Raw genomic sequence first — 21,370 nt, forward strand, 5'->3', positions numbered from 1 at the left:
GTAAGGATGTAAAAAGTAAATATTGCATGTTTAAATCAACTTTTAAATGAGTCCAGGGTCAGTGCCATTTCATTAAGTTCAGTGTTTATCTTTAAGTGTCATTATAGTGACTTAATAGAAACAAGGATGAAACAGTCTGTGTGACATATTTCATTTGAGACTTTTAATTGATTAATTTATTATGTATTCAGGTTGGAATTCAAACATTATTTCTTTTTGAATACATGGTTGTTTTAAATAGTGTGCATACCTGTTTATGTCTACAAGCAGTGGTAAATGGACTGGTTCTTATTTAGCACTTTTCTACTCTACTTGAGCACTCAAAGCACTGTAGACGCTCTGTGTCATGCAATCTAATTTTTCAATGTCTAAGACCTTTGTACCTAATATTTACACTCCAATGAACACACCAGGAACAACTCAGGCTTCAGTATCTTTATTTTCCTTTTTACAATATGTATGAACGTTCTTTTTCAGCAGGAGAATCCAGAAATCATCAGGATTATATTGCTACTTGATATTAGTATATGGTGAGGTTTTTGTGCAGCTGCTCCAGTGTCTTACATCATTGTGCTTTGTCGAGCACAAAAGTAAACAGCAGAATCTTCTGCTGTCAAGCCGTTGATGTCAAGATACTGTCTTCTGCTGGAGTCTTCTTCAGTCATGATGAAACGATGTTGAAAAGAACTGCCATAGCGAGGAGAATTATAGCCTGTGCTCATATACCCAATCCATTCCAGAGCTCTTCCTGGTCTCTGTCGTATCCAGTGAATATCATTATTTGTCAGGATATAACCAGAAAGGGTACATGACATTTTCACTCTCTCTCCAAATCCTTTCACCTCAGAGGGAGACAGTTCCAGTTTGACCTCACTCCAAACTCCTGTAAGCAAAACAAACAACAGAAAAAAAAAACATGATCATCATGAATCAGACTTTTTCACCATTTTAAAGAATGAATCCCTTTCTCACCTTTGAGACAAACAATAAAGAATAAATTCAAGAAAATCATATATTCCATAATTTTAAAACCTTTTATAATCAAAATGTGTAAATTGGTAAAAAAGTTCTTAAGATTTTCTCTCATGAATTAAATGAGAATTGGCAACAACATGTTTATAAGGAAGCAAAACTTTGCATAGACCCCCATCTACAGGACGAATTTGGTATTCAAAAACTCAGTTACACAACTTCTTACTGCTAGCTATTTGGACACTACGCACAAATTAAGACACCGACTCTATTACATGGCAAACATAGATACAGCCAACATAGAGTACCTAATATGGATTGTGGCAGGAAGCCAAAGTACCTGGAGAGAGCTCACACAAGCACAGCAACAACATGCAAACTCGACACAGAAAGGCTCCAGTCAGCTGGTGTATTCAAACAGTCTTGTTAACCAGTCTTGTCCAGCTTAGCAGCAGAGACTTGGTCAGTTAGCTGGCCTTGGCAGTTGTGTCTTCTGGGTTTTCTAATAGTGTTTTTATGGCTGTGACCTGTCTTTAGCCTAAAACTTTGGAATGTGGATTATGCGCTACTACATGGTTTTATGACAGATGTCATTTTTCATGTGTGAGTTAATGCTTTAAAGTGCTTCATTTCAGCACAAATTTGATATGTTTCAAACAAAAAAGGGGTTAGGTGTCTAAAACCAGTAAGTAAAAGTGAAAAACTGTCACCACACAGACATCCACCTAAAAGGGAACATTTATTAAGTGGGAGAGCTTAAGTTTGACCAGGTACCAAGGCAAATTATTGGTACTGTACAAATAATGTAAATATGACGGTGTATCACAAAAGATTGATATCAAACTGATCACTTGACCCATATTACATTACTTGCTGTTCGAGTGAATCAACAAATGGAGAAATGAAAAGCCGAACAACAACAATGCTGTTTTTTTAGACAGTCTTAGCTTCATATTCATATTTTCATATTTCAGTTCATATTCATATTTTCAGTTGTTACCCTCCATGGCTAAATAAAGCCCTCTAAATCGTTTTCAGTTATGTACTGATGAACACAACAATGGACATAAGGAGCTTCTTTCAAAGAAAAAACTCAGGTAGATGTTATTTTATATATTATGCTGTGTATGTTGTTCAGTATATTTCTATGCAAAACAAGAGGAATTTCAGCAGTATATTCACAGTTGAAACCAGATATTTACATACACTTTAGGGGAAAAAAAACATAAAAACATTATTTTTTTTACTGTTAAATGTCAGAATAAAGAGAGAGTTGAGCCTAAAAAATCTTTCAGTCATTTCTATAACTATTTATCAGTTTCCTTATAATCATTATCATATTTCACCAATTTATTTGTTGCCCCCTAAAGTTCTTTTAATTTTTAAAAACTCTTAAGTCTAACCTGGACTGGTTTGCTCCTTAAATAAATGACCAAAAATATCTATTTAAAAATACAAAATAAAACCATACCAAAATTGGGTATGGTCTATAAATTTAGGATAGTCTATAAATTACTTTGTTATACTATTTTTAAATTATTATTATTAGCAAAACTAAATAATACAAGTTTTGCATCAGCTCCTCCTTAGAGAAACAATATAATGGAAGTGGAGTTGACTATTAAATATTTTCCTCTGTTTTGAAGTAGATAGTCAATGTCCATGTAACAGAAAAAAAAAAAACACAATCATCCAGCTACAGAAATTATATTTTAATTTTAGACATTGATGATCAGACTTTTCCTGTCTTGATTAAATGGAGAGTTAGATGAGTCCAGGATTGGTCAACCAGTTAGGGTCACTATTAAGAAGAAGAAGTTCAAACAATGCGATCTTTGAGAAGCTTGAAGTTTTAGTTGGTAATCAAATTTATATTAATGTATCTAATGAAAAGGGTAAGTAAGAAAATGTTCTCTCTAAGCTGAGCGTGTGAGCAATCGCACACTGCTGACATGGTCTCCCCACACAGAAAATCTGCGCTGCGCACACAAAAAAAAAAATCCAGCCTGAATTGGAATTAAAGTAAATACATGTATTTATTTTATTTCGTTGATTTTCTGTGTCAGCAGTGCACGATTGCTCACATGCTCAGCTTAGAGGGAACAGTGGATAACCTTGACAATATTACTGGCCTAACAGTGAATAAGGTAGAATTTTGTACAGCTGTTGAACAGTTTCAGTAACTGTAGCTTTTGAGCACAATAATAAACAACAGAATCTTCAGTTTTCAGACTCATCTGCAGATACAGCTGCTGCTTGTTGTTGTCTCTGGAGATGGTGAACCGGCCTTGGACTGACTGAGAATAGTAAGTGCTCCCACCATCATATCTAATAATGGCAACCCATTGGTGAAATGCTGTAATAATTTGTTGATGTTGTTTATACATGTTTAGATAGTGACATACTTCTCAGTAATCGCTACTGTAAGTGATAATGACACTGTATGTTTTATTGATTTTTAAGAGTATATGTTATTCTTTTTTAGTGTGTTGGAATTTGTGTTTATATTGTCTTTTAATGGGGTGTAGGTGTTTTAATAGCCATGCCAAAGTCTCCCTGTTTTGATGATGAGGTTAGTGTGAGTTTAATGGGACCTTCTCTAAACTGGTCGGCATATCTGGTTTAAATTGTTCACTGACTTTTGCTAACTTTTGGACCCTAAATTCAAACTAGGTGACACGTGGCAAGAGATATCGTATTACTAATTAATGATGACATTTTTACCATGAATGTTTAAAAATGTAGGAAACATTCCCTGGTGTTGGGAAATAGAGGAAGTAGTTTTTGTATGCCATTTCTATTGCTGTCTCTCACTGTGTTGTGTCGGGCACAGTAATAAACTGCTGTGTCCTCAGTCTTCAAACTGTTCATCTGTAGATAGAGTTTACTGCTGGAATCATCTCTGGAGATGGTGAATCTACCCTGGACTGACTGGGAATAAGACGTAGATTGACTATAACCTGAAGTGCGTATAATAGCAATCCATTCCAGTCCTTTTCCAGGAGCCTGTCTGATCCAGTGCATCCAGTAGTTGTTGAATGTGAATCCAGATGCTGTACATGTCAGTCTGTGTGAATTACCAGGGTTTTTGACCACTGGTTCAGACTGTGTCAGACACCATCAACACCAGCCCAAATAAAAAAGAAATGTATTAAAGAGAGAGAGAGAGAGAGAGAGAGAGAGAGAGAGAGAGAGAGAGAGAGAGAGAGAAACAATACATATACACCATATACATATACAATTTTCACCTGCCCAGCAGACAGTTAAAATCAGCAACCCTATAAGCCATTGTGTGATCTGACTGTTAAATGTTCCTTTCAACCCTCAGTTAAGTAGAATTTATTTAAGTAGAACATATATATATATATATGTTTTTGCATTTGAATTTTTGACTCCTCCTCACAGACAGGAATCAACTGCTTCTGACAAGATTTGTGTTGCACTTTGTATTATAGCTGCGTAATAATGGGGAAAGTAAGGTAAGAGAAAATAAGAAGTGTGTTGTAGATCCAGTACGTGCCATTCCAATCCACTCCAGTCCTTTCCCTGCAGGCTGTCTGATCCAAGCTGTGTAGTAGCCAGTAACAGAATAAGAGACCTGACAGGTGATAGTCAGATGTTGACCTGGCTGCACAGTCTCTGAGGCTGGCTGTGTCAGCTGTTCACACTTCACACCTGTAAAAAAAAAAAAAAGAATTTGTGACAAATTGTTTATATTACAAAACAAATACTGTGAATGTTAAAGAGACTCACATGAAGTGGCTAAGAGCAATAACAGAGCTACAGAAAACATGTTTTTTGATGAACGTGTCATGACGCGGACTCCACAACACAGTCTGATGTGAAGCTTTTATATCTGCATAACAGAAGAAGTCAATTTGTATACAAATGCATAAAGCATTCATTAGTGTCTAACTGAAGCCTGGTGAAAAAACTGCCTATACAAACAACATGCAAACATGCAAGGAAAATTACCCTATTAGATTCTAATTTCATTACTCACTCAGATTTAAGAAATAAATTATGAAAGATGACTTCTTTTTACTGTTGTTACTTTGCATGAAAAGGGTGAAAAGGGACTATGAGAGTTATTTCAGTTAATCTTATATTAGACTGCTGTTACACACACAGCCAGGTGTACTCTACCTAAGTGCTTCAGAAATACATTTTCCATTTTGACTCAATTAGTATAATTTAAATGGTTTACATTTTTAAGTGTGCCTGTAATAACAAGTGTATTTTTGTGAAAGACAAAGTAAGAATGTAGCAAGTATGTCCTGGATGTTTGAATCACCCTTTAAAAGAGTCCATGATCAGAGTCATGTGTTCAGTCCAGCCACTGTGACCCTCGAGCACAGTAACAAATAGAATCTTCATTTTTCAAACTGTTTATCTCCAGATTCACATGTTTTTTTGCTGTTGTCTCTGGAGATGTTTAAACAGGCTTGAGCTGACTGAAAATTCTCATATATCCTGAGATACAGCTTCATTCTTTTTATAATGTGTCTCACTAAAATAAACATACAACCAGTGTTGGGTAAGTTACTTTAAAAAAGTAATTAATTCCTAATTACTTAATCAATATTGTATTTAAAATACTTATCTAATTACTGTGTCTGAAAAGTAACTTAATTACTCAATAAGTAATTTAACTAAATACTTCTTAGAATCCCTATAAACCTTGAGTGGACAAACAATAGAAATTAAACTCTTTAAATAATAAATCTTTTTTTTTTTTAAAGACGGACGCAGCGGTAGCATCTCTTCCACAATGTAGCCTGCAATCATTTTTTAAGCTCACCTTCAGATGCTTTCTGTGCTGCTGAAGTAAAATCAAGTTTTGCCTGCTTAGCAGGAGTTGCCGCGGTGTTATCCATGGATAATGAACAAGGATCACTCAGAAGTGTTAGTCTATGCCAGGGGTCGGCAACCTGCGGCTCTTTAGTCCTTATACTGCGGCTCTGCGTGGTTTGGGAAAATAAATTAGTATTTAGCTGAAGTGTATTTTATTTATGTTAGTTCTTTTTAACTTGTAGTTCTAAATTGGAAGATTATTGTGATATTGAAATATAAAAATAAAATTATATTCTATTATTTTTTCATCGCTCAAAATAAGAGTCACACTCGCGGTCGCGGAAGCCGGTGTACCCGCCGAAACGCCGTGCATTTATCGAGACTTTCAACCCCAGGCAGTACGGTGTACATTTTAGGACATCGTCAGGTCTCAGGAAAAAAGTTGTCAGGTCTCAGACTCACACGAAAAAATGTCAGGTCTCAGACTCACACGAAAAAATGTCAGGTCTCAGACTCACATGAAAAAATGTCAGGTATCAGACTCACATGAAAAAATGTCAGGTCTAAGTCTCACATGAAAAAATGTCAGGTCTAAGTCTCACATGAAAAAATGTCAGGTATCAGACTCACATGAAAAAATGTCAGGTCTCAGTCTCACATGAAAAAATGTCAAGTCTCAGACTCACATGAAAAAAAGTCAGGTCTCAGACTCACATGAAAAAAAGTCAGGTCTCAGACTCACATGAAAAAAAGTCAGGTCTCAGACTCACATGAAAAAATGTCAGGTCTCAGACTCACATGAAAAAATGTCAGGTCAGCTGAGAGAGGCTCGTGGACTCATTCAGATAAACACACACAAAGACAAATACTGGATCACCCATGTTTATGGTTAGTTTTTGTTTTTTTGTTCTATGTTGCCTTAATATGACCCCAACAGAGCTTTCACAACCAGCCCTCTATCTTCAGCAGCAGAACTTTGGTGGTTTATTTCTATGAAATATGCTTTTCTGTTTACAGGTGTAATGTGTGAACAGTTTACACAGTCAGCCTCTGAGACTTCAGAGCTTTGTTAATATCTGACCATCAACTGTCAGGTCACTTATTCTGTTAGCACCTAATGGGCCACATACAAAGATCCATTAAAGAACAAGTTCAGCAACCTGAAGACACTGCTGTGTAGTACTGTGCCAGAGAAACACAATAACACCAAACATCTGTAGACCAACCAAAGAATAAGTTGTCAGACCCAAAAGGATATTAAAAAGTTTTCATGATTTAAAAAACAAAAATAAGTAAAAAAAACAAAAAAAACCCCAGCAACTTTCTTTACTCTAAAAATATTTATGTAGATTTCATAATTGCATCTTCACCTAATGAAAAAAATAAATAACATGACACAAATTATTGCTTCTTCATATTTAAGTGCATTTTGGTTCCTAACGAAAAGAAATGTCTTTGTTTGCCAGTTGGAAAAAGTCAAAGGTGCACATGGATTTTTTACATAACATGTTATTGATCCACAAAAATGGGGAAAGATGTTTATTTATTTTTCACAATAAAATTAAATAAACCATTTTGTGACTGCACTTACTGCCACAAAGATTCATCATTTTTAAAAAAAGCCTTTCAACAATTAAGATTAGTGCATACATACATGTAAAAGAGACCTAAGTATATATATTACATTTCAGGTCGTTACACAGTCGCTCCACCTCAAGTCACTACTCCAAATTTGCAAGATGGCAGCCTCCATGTGAGACTGAGACCTGACTTTTTTTCATGTGAGTCTTTTCTTTCCAATCATCCATTTACCTCAACTTATCTGGGGATGGGTCACAGGGGCAGCAGCCTAACCAAGGAAGCCCAGGCCTCCCTTTCCCTAGACACCACCTCCACTTTATCTGGGGGATCACAGAGTTTTTCCAAGGCCAGCTAAGAGACATAATCTCTCCGGGGTGTCCTGAGTCTGTACAAGCCATCCTCCCAGTGGGACGTGCCTGGAACACCTCACCCAGGAACAATGTTCCCTCTAATTTTTCATGTGTCTGAGCGAACACACAAACTCCCTGAGCGGACACTTGGACCACAGTGAGCAACATTAGACGTGCACTGTGGTCACGCCAGCATCGAATCCATCCAAGTTACATGGTTTATTAAAATAATCAAATTACAGCATTTACATTTATGTTAGACTACTTTTAATTAACTGCTTTAGCCCACTTACAATGAAAATTTAAAAAAAAAAAATCTTGTTCATAACACTATTGGAAGTAAAAATAACTTGAACTCCAACTTTGAAAACACAACTTTCTTTTTTTTTTTTTCTTTTTTCTTTTTTTCATAAAGCTCTGACTTGTATTATGAGTCTGAGTCTGTGGTTTGGGAGAGAGTCCTGTAACTCTCTGTCTGCAAAATACAGGATATAATGACCAATGCTGGGCAACTAATGATATAGTTACTTCTTTAAAAAAAAGTAACTGAGTTATGCAAACAACAACATTTTTTGCAGCTGTTTACCTAAAAATGCAGCCAAGGCATTATTTTAAATAAACATTTCAAACTATTTACAGAACAATCAGCTGTTCTGCATCAAATTTGATGCCACACAAATTATTTGTGCCACTCCAAAAAATAATTTCTGTCCACTATGAGATAAAGGAGAACAGCCTGAAACCTGCCTGACAACAGGAGATGTATCACTCCTGTAACACTCAGTAGTCGCCTCATTGTTCTGACACACACAACAAAACTATTGACTACACTACACACTAACTACACAAGATTTGTGCTAAACGTAGCAAATCTCTCACATCTCAAAACAACTCCTAAAACTCCCCCCCCCCCCCCTTCTTAAACAACAAAATGCCATGTTGCCATATCATTTTTTGATTGGTCGACATGGTACATTTTTTGACCAATAGGAAAGGGGGTTTTTTTTGCTGATTTTTGTCTTTACTCACAGGCGGAGAGTGCCTTCTAGCGTTTTCCTTGTAAAACGCAGTTTTACCGTTTCTTCCCGCAGTAAATATAAACAACGATAGTATTCAGGAAGAAAACCAAACATTGCATATATTTTTATCATAACACAATCATAACACAATTTAAAAACTGTTAAAAACTAACAGTTGTACACGTTATCATTAACGGGCTTTGCTAGCTAAAACACCGGTGTCGGCACATAAGGACGCTGTCATAGCCTGTCAACGACGTTGATTAGCTGCGTATATATGAAAGTGAATCGCATCATTGGCTGGACTATGGGATAAGGTGGCATCGTTCTAATCCCATACGGGAGCAGCCAGTCACTTACTGACTAACACTGCAAAACAGAATTGTTAATGTATTTATTTTAATTTCAATTCAGGTTAGGTTTTTTTTTCTGTACGCAATGCAGATTTTCTGTGTGCAGAGACCGTGCCAGCAGTGCGCAGTGGTCAGGGAGCAAACAATTGTTTGCATGTAAATTATTTGTTGTTTGTTTTTCTTTCAACAATAACAAAATATTAAACAACATTTTCTTATTATTCAGTGTTCAGTTATACTGTGAAAAAATAATAATAGTTAAATTATTTATTTCTTATGAAATAAGAGATTTACATAAATATTGTAATATTGTTAGAATGAGCAGTCTCTTTATATCTTTAATGGTCTGAGAGCTCCTCCTCTGGTTTCTTTAGTAATGTTCAGGCACTGTGAAGTTTTTGTTCAGGTCTACTGATGCTTCATGTTACTGTGACTCTCTGGCACAGTAATACACAGCAGTGTCTTCAGGCTGCACATTCGTCCCCCTGAGAGTGACTGTTTTGCTGGAAGATTCAAAGCTGATACTGAACTTGTTTTTAAGTGAATCTTTGTAGTATGTTGTCCATCCATCTCCTGCCCTTCCAATCCACTCCAGTCCTCTTCCTGCAGGCTGTCTGTTCCAAGCTGTTGGGGAGCTGCCGAGAGAATAAGAAACCTGACAGGTGATGGTCAGGTGTTCCCCTGGCTGTACAATCATGGAGGCTGGCTGTGTCAATGTTTCAGAATTTACACCTGTTAACAGAAAAGTATATTTCATAATAAATTATCAAACTGTGCTGACAAAACTAAACTAGTGATTTTGAGAAATCCAGAGAGACTCACGTGATCCAGCTAACAGCAGCAGCAGCAGAGCTACAGAAAACATGATTTAGGCTGAGACTGATATTCTGGTATCTCCACGCAAAGAAAATGTGCAGAGTTTTATGGCTGAGCAGAAAGGAAGCCAAGTTTGCATAAAATCAAACATACAAAGCATCTTTGTTGACCTAACTCTGACTCATTAAGCAGGCTGTTGACCATCATTGTATGTTTATGTAATTAAACAAATAAGATGTATTTATATCCTTATTTGTGCACCAGAAGTGATTCACTTTGTTTCAGATCTTAAAGACTGATTCTACACAAGCTTTAAACCATGACATTTATTGATTCATACATTGCTTTACTTATTTATTTTCTGTATCGTCATGGAAATACACTTAAACATGTTTGGAGAATTTTACAGACATACCCTGTTTACAGATGTCAGACACACAGAAACAAAGAACTTACAGAGAAAAATAGCTGCTCAGAAAATGTAATATATATACTTAGGTCTCTTTTACATGTATGTATGCACTAATCTTAATTGTTGAAAGGCTTTTTTTAAAAATGATGAATCTTTGTGGCAGTAAGTGCAGTCACAAAATGGTTTATTTAATTTTATTGTGAAAAATAAATAAACTTCTTTCCCCATTTTTGTGGATCAATAACATGTTATGTAAAAAATCCATGTGCACCTTTGACTTTTTCCAACTGGCAAACAAAGACATTTCTTTTCGTTAGGAACCAAAATGCACTTAAATATGAAGAAGCAATAATTTGTGTCATGTTATTTATTTTTTTCATTAGGTGAAGATGCAATTATGAAATCTACATAAATATTTTTAGAGTAAAGAAAGTTGCTGGGGTTTTTTTTGTTTTTTTTACTTATTTTTGTTTTTTAAATCATGAAAACTTTTTAATATCCTTTTGGGTCTGACAACTTATTCTTTGGTTGGTCTACAGATGTTTGGTGTTATTGTGTTTCTCTGGCACAGTACTACACAGCAGTGTCTTCAGGTTGCTGAACTTGTTCTTTAATGGATCTTTGTATGTGGCCCATTAGGTGCTAACAGAATAAGTGACCTGACAGTTGATGGTCAGATATTAACAAAGCTCTGAAGTCTCAGAGGCTGACTGTGTAAACTGTTCACACATTACACCTGTAAACAGAAAAGCATATTTCATAGAAATAAACCACCAAAGTTCTGCTGCTGAAGATAGAGGGCTGGTTGTGAAAGCTCTGTTGGGGTCATATTAAGGCAACATAGAACAAAAAAACAAAAACTAACCATAAACATGGGTGATCCAGTATTTGTCTTTGTGTGTGTTTATCTGAATGAGTCCACGAGCCTCTCTCAGCTGACCTGTTCTGCATATGAAGAGAGTGAAGACAGTTTTATACTCTACCTCTTCATCAAAGAAATACTTTTTTGATTCACTCACACTTAGCATACATTCATTTTCAGATACAATTTGCATGTGTTGCTTTTCATTGTTAAAGCACTAAAAATGCAGTATATCATCATCTAAACAAAGCTCAGGTAGCAATTACACCCATTACACCTTATCTCCTCAAATAAATGAAAGAAAAGGAGTAATACTGTTAAATTTAGCCAGAATTAAAATATTTTTCAAATGAGGGTGGTTTGTCCCCACCCTTAAACATTCATTAAATCAGAACATATTAGAGTCCAGTGTGTTCTACATTTTTTAAAATACTGATAAAATGAATCAAAACACAAAATGAGCCTGTTTTAAGTCAAAGAATAATCAGAAGTGTGACACTGTCATCTTCTAAATTATATTTACAGTAATTGCTTATTTTTGAAAAAAAAATAAAGCAACACTCCAACTATAATTATTTATATGATGCATGTTACATAACTCTGAGCATCTATTAATGAACAAATTATGTATTTGAATTATATAGATTAAAAAATATTGTCAGACACCATTCATCAAATTAAACCTCCTGAATCTAAAACTTTTAATGGGACTCTGCCCAATTCTTCTATTACTGAACTTGTGGAAAAATAAGTTGCAAACTTAGTTTTCTTTGTGTTTTAGAAAAGGCAATGTAAGAAACACATGCACACACTGTCACTACAACTACTAATACCTGCTACACGGTGATAATGGATATTAATGTGTAATTTATTTAATGAATCTGTTGTAACATTGTTCTGTTATGTTACAGAAACAAGTGAGGAAGGAGAAATATCAGCACCATGTCTAAGCTACCACAGCGAGTAGTTTTTTTTTTTTGTTTTTCATTTTTAAAATATATATTATGGGTGTAATTAATGCTATCAAAAACTGATAGCATCAGTTGAGTGGGGGGATCTAATAGGACCTGTAGGGTATCACAGGATGTTTAGTATAATTTCATTGTGTCATATTTGCTCAAAGCAACTAGTTTCACCTACAGCAGCTCAAACAGCTCATTCAGCAACAATAACTGTGTGCCTTCAGTCCTAACCAGAGTTGACAAAGTATAGTATCTGCTAATAACTTCACTTCAGTGCTTTGCCAAGATCCTGTCTGATCCAGTCTGTCTGTCTGATTTTGTCATTCACTGGATGTGATTTGAGAGATTGTAAAATCATTATCTGAGAATTATGTTTCCTGCTTCTGTGAAACATCTGACAAAGAAGGAAACCATGACTTGTGCCTATTGAAACAACTAAACATCATTTTAATGTCACTCAGTTACTGAAAGTTACTATGAATGATTTTCAGCCTGCTCATCTTTTCAGTCTATAATCAAGTGTTACCATTATTTACTTTTGAAATTATTATTATAATGAACAGATATTTTCCCATTGCTTACAGTAAAACTTTAAATGTAGACTCAAAGGTCCTTTTTCAGGTGAAGTGAAAACCAAAACGTCATTGAGAGCCCTTTACCAGTTGAGGTTTTTGCACACTTGCTATTCTGTCTTCAATCATTGTGCTTTGTCGGGCACAGAAGTAAACAGCAGAATCTTCCTCTGTCAGGCTGTTGATTTCAAGGTACTAACTGCTGCTGGAGTCTTCTTCAGTTACGATGAAGCGATCTTGAAAAGAACTGCCATAGATAGCAGAGTTTGAGCCTGTGTCCATTCTGCCAATCCACTCCAGAGCTCTTCCAGGTTTCTCTTGTATCCCGTGCAAATAATGGCTTGTCAGGCTATAACCAGACAGCATACATGACATCTTGACTCTCTCTCCAGGTCTTTACATCTCAGGGGGAGACAAACTCAAAAGGAAGAAGAAATAGTAGAAGCAGTGATCATCACAGTAAGTTATTTTTCAGTAATGTGCTTAATATGAGGAGGAGTCAAATTTAAACATTAGCTCTCTTCAGGTCAAAGGATAGCAAAAAACCCAGAAGTGACACGATTGACTACAGAGTCCAGAATCACTCATCAAATTTGTCTTCAGTGTTTTAAAGAAAACATAATTTGCCATAATTTAAAGCTGTTTATAGTCAGAGATTGTTTTTCTGGTTAAAAAAGAAAAGAACTGCAAGAAGTTCTGTGATGAACAAAATGACAATTGTAATAGTGGAGCAAAAGTTTGAATAGATCTCCCTCTACAGGAGAAATTTAGTATTCAAAAACTCATTTACACAGCTAAGTATTTTATTATGTGATACGATATCATGAGTATTTTTGCCGTAATACTTAAGCTTATAAACATCATGAGAATCTTATTCTCACTTGACCAGATTATTTACAGAGGGATGGTTTGTGAATGCTGCAGAATTGATGCGATGCTGATCTACATTTCTCATTGCTTTGCATGTAGTGCAGGAGGAATCAGCAATATATTTTTGATGATACATTTCTCCTGTACTGTGGATAATTGCTATCCAGAGTTAGACCTTAAAGTGTTTGTAAGATATAATATAGTATGCAAAATTAATAAAATATATGTTTGATTTTATTGGGGTTGGTGAAAAAATATTCTATAAAGTGAATTTAAAATTTGAATCTAATGAAACCATCAGGATTTTGTACAGCTGCTCAGCAGCTTCTGTCACTGTGGGTTTCGAGCACAATAATAAACAGCAGAATCTTCAGTCTTCAGGCTGTTCATCTGCAGATACAGCTGCTGTCTGCTGTTGTCTCTGGAGACAGTAAACCTGCCTTGAACTGACTGAGAGTAGTAGTTGGTGGCACTGTTAGCATCAGCAGCAATCCATTCCAGCCCTTTTCCAGGAGCCTGTCTGATCCAGTGCATCCAGTAGCTGCTGAGTGTGAATCCAGAGGTTGTACAGGTCAATCTGTGAGACTGACCAGGTTGTTTAACTGCTGGTTCAGATTCTGTCAGAGTCTGACCATTAACACCTGTAAAGAGAAAATCTATGACAAATGCACAACTTAAGCATGGCCCAAAATGTAATTTTATATTATCATCAACAAAGCTCTTCACCTGCCAAGCAAAGAATTAAAAACAGCAGTCCTGTCCTACAGTCCATCATGTCAGCCTGTGTCCACTGTTCTCTGTCATCATCGCTACAGTCAGACATAAAGAGATAGAAGCTGTCAGTGCTTTGCATTGACTCCGCCTCCTCGTGAAGGGCAGCTTCTCCCTGATGAAATTAATATGAGCGGTGTATCGCAACAACAACATCACCATGTTGAAACTACAACAGTAGACTACAGACCAATATCTCACTTGAGCACATATTTGTTTTATGCGGGTCACATAAATGAGTGATAACCAGCAATAAAAGCTGGTTATCACTCAAGAAAGAACATTTAGTGCCAGATTAACTAATGGTCGGTGGCAGCAATAACCCTTCTTTAACACTAAACAGCTTCTGGGTTTACTAAAAAGATGTGGTGTATGTTTTGTGACTGAAAAAAATTTGGACAGGTAATTTTTGCAGATGGCCTTTTTGTATTTGTATCTGCAAGAGTTTCACCTTCAGGAGAAGAACAGAATATGTTTAAGAGTTAAATATTTAATTTACTCAAAGGAGCTTACAAAGAAAAGCGTCTGGACTTCTTTAAGTTACTTGAAGACGTTTCACCTCTCATCCGAGAGGCTTCTTCAGTTCTAAGGTCAAATGGTGGCGAGTCCCAGATTTAAACCTAGTGGGAGTGTCCCCCCACAGAGGGACAAAAGGACCCCCTGATGATCCTCTAATCGCCTGAGCCAAGGTGTGGAACTGGGTGTGGGTCCCAATCAGCCAGAGTTTCGGGTGAGTTCATTGTGAAACCTGGCCCCACCTTATCATGCGAATTCCTGAGGTCAGATGGCCCAGGGTGTGAGTGGGCGTTAAGGCGTCTGGGAAGGGATCTCAAAACTGGATTATAGATGGCAGAGAGTTGGTGTCGTAAACCACCGCCTCTGTTCAAAGATGGTCGCTCACAGTGGACATAGATGGCTTCTTTCACTCCTCTTTCAAACCATCTGTCCTCTCTGTCCAAAATGTGAACATTGGCATCCTCGAAAGAGTGTCCTTTATCCTTAAGATGCAGATGGACAGCTGAGTCTTGTCCTGTGGAGGTGGCTCTTCTGTGTTGTGCCATGCGCTTGTGAAGTGGCTGTTTGGTCTCTCCAATGTAGAGGTCTGGGCATTCCTCGCTGCACTGTACGGCATACACCACATTGTTAAGTCTGTGTTTTGGCGTTTTGTCTTTCGGGTGAACCAGTTTTTGTCTGAGTGTGTTGCTGGGTCTGAAGTACACCGGGATGTCATGCTTGGAGAAAACCCTCCTGAGTTTCTCTGATACACCGGCTACATAGGGGATGACAATGTTGTTGCGTCTGTCCTTCTTATCCTCCCTCGCTGGTGTCTGATCTTCTTTTCTGTGCCTCTTTGCTGACTTTAAAAACGCCCATTTAGGATGTGTGTGTTCCTTCTTTTTCCCTTCAGGCTTAGAGGGAACATGTTCTGCCCGGTGGTGTAGGGTCCTAATTACTCCAAGTTTGTGTTCCAGAGGGTGATGGGAGTCAAACAGGAGGTACTGGTCCGTGTGTGTGGGCTTCCGGTAAACTTCGATGTTGAGGTTGCCATTCTCTTCAATGTGCACAGCGCAGTCCAGGAAAGGCAAACAGTCGTCCTTTGTGTCTTCCCTGGTGAACTTGATGTTTTTATCCACAGCGTTGATGTGCGCAGTGAAGGATTCCACTTCTTGTGTCTTGATTTTGACCCAGGTGTCGTCTACATACGAGTGGCTGGGTACTCTTCCTTGAAAGAGCCAAGAGCCTTCCTTTCCACTTCCTCCATGTAAAGGTTGGCTACAATAGGTGACACGGGGGAGCCCATGGCACAGCCAGAATGCCCAGACCTCTACATTGGAGAGACCAAACAGCCACTTCACAAGGCGACATGGCACAACACAGAAGAGCCACCTCCACAGGACAAGACTCAGCTGTCCATCTGCATCTTAAGGATAAAGGACACTCTTTCGAGGATGCCAATGTTCACATTTGGACAGAGAGGACAGATGGTTTGAAAGAGGAGTGAAAGAAGCCATCTATGTCCACTGTGAGCGACCATCTTTGAAAAGAGGCGGTGGTTACGACACCAACTCTCTGCCATCTATAATCCAGTTTTGAGATCCCTTCCCAGACGCCTTAACGCCCACTCACACCCTGGGCCATCTGACCTCAGGAATTCGCACGATAAGGTGGGGCCAGGTTTCACAATGAACTCACCCGAAACTCTGGCTGATTGGGACCCACACCCAGTTCCACACCTTGGCTCAGGCGATTAGAGGATCATCAGGGGGTCCTTTTGTCCCTCTGTGGGGGGACACTCCCACTAGGTTTAAATCTGGGACTCTCCACCATTTGACCTTAGAACTGAAGAAGCCTCTCGGATGAGAGGTGAAACGTCTTCAAGTAACTTAAAGAAGTCCAGACGCTTTTCTTTGCAAGCTCCTTTGACTACGGTGACCTGGATGACTGAGAACCTTCACAGACATATTTAATTTACTATTACTACACACAATTTATTGCAAATTGTGCTAAATCCAGCACTGAAAAACACATATCTTATATACGTAGTTGTGATAGCTGTTTCTAGAAGTGTTTATGTATTTGGAATGAGAGGGTGAAATGTCAGCATGAACGGTTAATTGACACATTCATTGTGACATTCTGCGGAGATCAAAGATGAGAGTGCAAGGCCAAATTTTGGCTCCGTCCTAAAGCTCTTCACAGATTTTACTCGTGATCTGACAATAAATAATGTTGTGTGTCCTTCTACACATCATACTGGTCAGCTGTTACCAAAAGATTTCAGTTATATGTGGTGAAATAGTTTATAATAACCAAGTTCTTCTCTGGATTAAAATAAGTTAATACTCAGGTGTGAATCCAGAAAATGAAATATTTAACAGCATTATGTAACTATGAGTGATAATGAAGCTGTAAGTTATATTGTTTAACCTTCTTTATTATTATGTATTTAAATTACAGTCTCTCATTTTCTTATCTGGCACAGTAATAAGCTCCAGTGTCCTCAGTCTTCAAACTATTCATATGTATCTAGACTTTTGTTGCTGGAATCATCTCTGGAGATGCTGAATCTACCCTGAACTGACTGGCAGTATTAAGTAGGAAAACCCAAAGTGCCTATAAAAGCAATCCACTGTAGTCTTTTTCCTGGAGCCTGTCTGACCCAGACCATAGCGAAGCTGCTGAAGACGAATCCAGAGATTGTACAGATCAATCTGTGGGACTCTCCAGGCCTTTTAATGATTTCATATTCTGTTTAACCATCACTTTCTGCTTAAAATGTTTTTTTTAATTCCATGAATTAAGTCAGTTCAGAAACAAACACAATGTATATCAAAAATATAGTAAGAGAAAATCTTCATCTGTCCAGTAGAAAGATAAAACCAGCAGACTCTTTAGTTCATAGTGTTAGTTTTTGCTGTCCTTTGAGCTGAACAGAGCTATTGTTTAAATTAGACTCCTCCTCATATGAAACACATTACTGAACAAAACTGACTGGGTTCTTACTTGGTGAAAAATATAAACTTTATGTATTACCGCAGTCAAAATGTGAATGGTCATAACAGGAAGGATATCATAGTCATATTGCCTTTGAAGTAAATGAAAGGTATTATTAGTCATAGTGTATAATGTATATTCTTTACCACAACAGGTTGTGGCAGATGGCTGGTGAGCTTGGGTCTGCCAGGACGTGTCTTCATATTAAAAGGAACTTTTTAAAAAACTTCAATCCTTTTCTGAGATCCTGTTTGATTCAGTGTCTGATGTGATCATTCACTGGATATGAATTGAGAGAATGTAAAAGTTGATCTGTTAGGGAAAAAAACTGTAATCACCTTTTCATCTTAAAAATTCTCAGTACTGTTAATAACTAACTGCAAAAACTAAGTTGATAACTGAATTAATTTCTAGTTCAGTTCTATGGATAACTGTCATGTTCTAGCTGTTCTTCATTCTACAGTCACTGGGCTTTTTTTGGGCACAGAAGTAAACAGAATGTGTTGGTATCTTCAGCTGTCAGACTTGATCTCGAGGTAGTGAGTGGTGCTTGGAACATCTTGAGTAAAGGTGAATCGGTTTTGAAAGGCACTGGCGTAGCTAGCACCAGTCGTTTCTGTGTTTATCCACCCCATCCACTCCAAAGCTTTCCCAGGTTTCTGTCATATCCAGTTAATGCTGTAACTTGTCATTGTATAACCAGACAGCAATTTGGTGTAACAATTATATGTAAATGTTTTTGAAAAATCAAAAAATATTTTTTAGAAAATTAAAACCTATTTTGTCCCTAATCTCAAGAATCACTGTTTAAAAATCAATTCAGGATTTGATTCGATATCACTTTATTCAAGCTAAAATCGATTTGAAGCAGAAAATATCCAGGCTAACTCGGCTAACTTTGTTATAGCGGTAGTTTGGTGCTCTTCATTATGGGGCGCCATTTGTAAACTGAAACATGCTGAAATTAACGGCAACATTTTTCTGCTTTTAGCTCAAAACCTCACAAAAACATGTTTTTTTGAGTTGTTTTTTTTTACAACAATTACTAAAATAATTGTAACCTTTTATGTTTAAAACACAATTTTGAATATTAAAGCCAAATGTTAAATCTAAATATTATATTTAAATTTAAATGTTAAATCAAAATGTCACGGGAAACTGAATAATTACCTAACATGCAAATTTATTGCACGGGTCAGCGGAAATACCAAAATAAAGGCTTTACAAAAAGCTGTGTGCCGGTAGTGGTCAGGTTGTGTCTGCTCTCCCCTGACGGTCACTTCTCACCGCCATGAACTGCTTCATGTCTTGCCTACCAGCATGTTCAGCGATTTAGCTGAAAACATCGGAAGATTTTGTCGGCCATCCAAAGGTTCAGTAGTAGTGCACCCCCAGCAGCTGCAGTCTCCAATTCACGATCGCTGTCTTTGTAAGGTTTTGAGCTAAACGTAGAAAAATGTAGCCATTAATTTCAGCGTGTTTCAGTTTACAAACAGCGATCCATTCTTCATGCCAAGCTTTACGGTTCATTGTTTTACTTAACAGGTATGAAAATGCACACTGTCGTCTAATTATTGTCAGAGCAGATGAAGTGTATGCCATTTTTTTTATGTTCTTGTTTATAGTCAGTAAAAAAGAGGTTGAGTGCCTTATCCAAGACTTTAACATGTTTATAGCGGAGTCTAACAACAAAGAGCAGAACACAGTCTGGACAGAGGGAAGTTCCTAAGCATACTGCACAGGCATCTGGGCTGACTGATGACAGGATCATGGGTAGAGGTATTCAGTTTACAGTCAATTATATGTATGTAATTATTTATTTATTTACAACCCAAGTTCCAAAAAAGTTTCAGTCATGTTCGTGACCTGCTGCCAATTCTGCCAATTAACCTAAAGTTGCAAAATGTTTTTCTGTTTCTTTTTTAGTACCACTTGCTTTCGACCCTACTGTTGCCTTCTCAGCTGTCTTGAGATATGTTGGTGGCATCAAATTCAAACTGTTAGGAGACCTGGGTCATCGACCCAGAGTTTTGTATTGTACTATGAGTTCTCCCTTCTGGTTTCTGTTCTGTGTTCCTTAGTTGCTCGTTCTCCCCTGTCTGCTGCATTCCCTTGTCAAGTCTGCGTCTCTGTGTTATGTTTCCTGTTTTACTTTGAAGGTAAAGTTGCATTTCAGTTCACCTTTTTACTCCATGTGTTTGCACACAGCCTCCACATAAAAGAAGATCGCGACCACAACACGGACCCAGCAGACCGTGAGGTGTACGAGCGTCGGGAGGCAGCCTTTGCCCAGCTGGAGGAGGAGCTCTGCTGGAAGCCGTGGTGTCCTCCTGACTATGATCGTATCTTCTATGGTACTTGTGTATTTAAGCCGAGTGTTTTCTTTGGTCTGTGTCGTGAGCTACCATCATCCCATGCTGTGTGGTCTAACTTTCAGTTTAACCAGGTTTCTGTTTTTTGTCATCAATCATTAAAGTTCCATTTGAGTTCACCTTTTTACTCCGTGTGTCTTATGCTGAGTTTACACGGCGATTAACACCTCAAGACCAGCTCCCAATCATCAATCACTTGGTCGAGAGGATTTCAAACCTGTTTGAAATTCTCACGACTGTCGTGAGGGTGTCACCGCAGCTTCTCACACTGCGCAAGCGCAAACACATAAATGTCAGTGAAAAAGACGGAGTAGCACGGCAGTGCAGCGTGTGATCTGGACACAAGCGATGGAGGCACTTGTAGAACTTTGGAAAGCTCATCCGAGCCTTTTCGATGTGGCCTCACAAAATTATCACGACCACAACAACCATGAAAATAGTTGGATTTACACTGCTGCTCAATCACAGCTGCCTGATCAGTGTTTTTCATTAGCAATTCAGCAAAGTTGATGGTGGTGGTGTGCGTGTCTGTGTGAGTGAAAGACAGAGAGGGAGAGTGAGTGACAGATTTTCTGTTATAACCTTCATTTTTATGGACGCACAGTGTGAGCACTCTGGTCGCATCAGAGCATCGGGCCGTATAGTGTGAGACCCTGCATCGTGACCTACGAACTTCTAACCCCTGCGAGTCAATCGTACAGTTTGAGCAGGAGCTGAATCGCGCGAATGAAAAAATTGCAGTGTCTGCCCAGCATTAGTGATGTGTCGGTCGCGAACGAGCCGACTCTTTGAAGTGAATGACACTAGCCGGCTCCTTATTGGGAGACTTTTTTTTCTCTCTCTCTCTCTCTCTCGCCCTCTGTCTCTCTCACTTTTTTTTCCGCTTCACTCCGCACGCCAGCCTTGTGCTTGCGCTGGGCAGAGGGGGGAGGGGCGGTAGTTACACTCCCAGTAGCACAATAACAGAGCGGAGGGAAGGACAGAGAAAGAGAGCCAGGGACGACAACAACATCACATTAGAAAGGTATAGTAATCATCCACAACTATTTTCAGTTGTGGATAATAAAGGATTCAGAAAGTTTATTCATGCAGGCCTATATGACAGATAATATGGATCTTCTTTTTTTTTTTGCATATTTTAATTTATATTTTATTGCGTTGTGGTTTGC

The 21,370-nt window shown here is 37.9% G+C and overlaps 1 long non-coding RNA gene across 1 annotated transcript; it reads right to left on the reverse strand.

Annotated features, from left to right (window-relative positions):
- Window positions 1-15,167: 15,167 nt before the first annotated feature.
- On the reverse strand, window positions 15,168-16,809 carry LOC146520270 (uncharacterized). The gene is made up of 2 exons (XR_014873820.1): window positions 16,479-16,809; window positions 15,168-15,211 (listed from the first exon to the last, which is right to left on the reverse strand). It is a non-coding gene; the product is annotated as an uncharacterized LOC146520270 (long non-coding RNA).
- Window positions 16,810-21,370: the final 4,561 nt, after the last annotated feature.

The sequence above is a fragment of the Neolamprologus multifasciatus genome, chromosome 4 (genome assembly GCF_963576455.1).
Source record: "Neolamprologus multifasciatus chromosome 4, fNeoMul1.2, whole genome shotgun sequence".
NCBI lineage: Eukaryota > Metazoa > Chordata > Actinopteri > Cichliformes > Cichlidae > Neolamprologus > Neolamprologus multifasciatus.